The sequence below is a fragment of the Triticum urartu genome, chromosome 5 (genome assembly GCF_003073215.2).
Source record: "Triticum urartu cultivar G1812 chromosome 5, Tu2.1, whole genome shotgun sequence".
NCBI lineage: Eukaryota > Viridiplantae > Streptophyta > Magnoliopsida > Poales > Poaceae > Triticum > Triticum urartu.
Window position 1 is genome coordinate 274131120 of NC_053026.1, and position 2397 is coordinate 274133516.

Consider the following 2397-nt stretch of genomic DNA (forward strand, 5'->3'; position numbering starts at 1 on the left):
TTCGTTCAAAACCAACGCCTTGATTCTTCCGGTGCATTCCTTGCTTGCGCACAATTTCCTCGAATTGCTTGCTCCCGGCAAGGCTTTTGTACACTCCTTTCTCTATAATTCCCTTCAATAAGCTATTTTCTTGCTCAAGTGTAACTTGGCTAAGAGTCATTAGTGGAATCAAGAGAACTACTAGAAGCAACAATATTGGATTTAGCATGATCATTGTTACTGCTAGAGGAAGAATCTTTCTTGTTCTTGTTACTAGACTTGACTTGAGGCATGTAAGTGGATAAGAGTAAATGCTTGGCAATGTAAGAAGAACTTTTCTTGCGGAGATCATCATTGATTGCTTTTAAGAACTCATGCTCTTGCTCAAGATTGAGCTTTTTAAAGCGTAATTTCTCATGAGCTCTTAAAAGTTCTTGATGATCTTCGAAGATAGTTTCATGAGCTAACTTAAGAGTGTTTAGTTCTTTAGTTAGAGCCTCAATCTTCTCCTTATCATTGTCATTCGTTTTATCTTGATTAGCATGATTAATTGACGTTTCATCATAGTATTCATCACTAGAGTTGTCAACAAGCAAATCATCACCTAACAAGTCATCTTCATCACTATTGAAATCAACATACTCGGGGCGTGTTACCTTAGGACCTTTGGCCATGAAGCATCCTCCAATTCCTTCATTTGGTGAGTCAAATATGTCGTAGGAGTTGGTTGACACAAGTGCTAGACCGGCAACACCTTCATCTTGAGTATCTTCGGAGTCGGAGTGATAACTTCTCTCGGAGTGGCTGTCGGAGTCGGAGCCGGATACCCATTCACCAACATGAGCTTGATGTCTTCGTCTTGTGTAGCTCCTTGATGATTTTTCCTTCCTTTCCGAATCCTTGCTTCTCCGTGAGTATCTTCGTTCATAACGATCATCTCTACTCCTTCTCTCTCTTGGTGGTGATTCTTTGCTTCTTCTTTTTGGAGAATCTTCTCTTCTCTTGTAGGGAGCCGTACACTCATTGGAATAGTGTCCGGGTCTTCCACAACTGTAGCAGTTTCGCTCTCGACTAGAAGATCTTTTGTCATTGTAGGACCTTGACTTGAAGCTTCTATCTTTGCTTCTACTCTTGTAGAACTTGTTGAAGTTCTTCACCATTAAGCTCAATTCTTCATTGAAGTCTTGTTTCTCACTTGATGATGTAGGGGCTTCACATGAGGCTTTATAGGCACCACTTGATTTGTTGTGAAGTTCCTCTTTATCCTTAAGTGACATCTCATGAGCAACAATTCTTCCAATCACCTCCGTTGGCTTGAGATCTTTGTAATTGGGCATCATTTGGATCAATGTGCACACGGTATCATATTTTCCATCCAAGGCTCTTAGAATCTTCTTGATGATGAATCTATCGGTCATCTCTTCACTTCCTAAGCCGGCAATCTCATTTGTGATGAGAGCAAGCCTAGAGTACATTTCAGCGACACCTTCACCATCCTTCATCTTGAACTTGTCAAGTTGGCTTTGAAGCACATCCAACTTGGATTCCTTGACGGAGTCGGTACCTTCGTGCATATCAATCAAAGTGTCCCAAATTTCCTTCGCATTCTCAAGACGGCTGATTTTGTTGAATTCTTCGGGGCACAATCCGTTGAAGAGAATATCACAAGCTTGAGCATTGTATTGCAACATCTTCAACTCATCCGCGGTAGCTTCACGGTTTGGTTCTCTCCCATCAAAGAAGTCACCTTGCAAACCAACACACACAATAGCCCAAACGGCGGGGTTATGTCCAAGAATATGCATTTTCATTTTATGCTTCCAACTAGCAAAATTAGTACCATCAAAGTAAGGACCTCTACGGTGATAATTTCCCTCGCTAGACGCCATACTCTCCTAGGTTGTGAAACCAAGGCTATGACCACCAAAAGCTATGGAGATCAAGCAAATGGAGACCAAAGCTCTGATACCACTTGTAGGATCGAAAGTATGTCTAGAGGGGGTGATTAGACTACTTGACCAAATAAAAACTTAACCTTTTCCCAATTTTAGTTCTTGGCAGATTTTAGCTATTGTAGGACAAGTCAAGCAATCATCACACAATTCAAGCAAGCATGCAAAGAGTATATTGGCAGCGGAAAGTAAAGCATGCAACTTGCAAGAATGTAAAGGGAAGGGTTTGGAGAATTCAAACGCAATTGGAGACACGGATGTTTTTCCCGTGGTTCGGATAGGTGGTGCTATCCTACATCCACGTTGATGGAGACTTCAACCCACCGAAGGGTAACGGTTGCGCGAGTCCACACAGGGCTCCACCCAAGGGTAACGGTTGCGCGAGTCCACACAGGGCTCCACCCACGAAGGGTCCACGAAGAAGCAACCACCCACAAAGGGTCCACAAAGAAGCAACCTTGTCTAT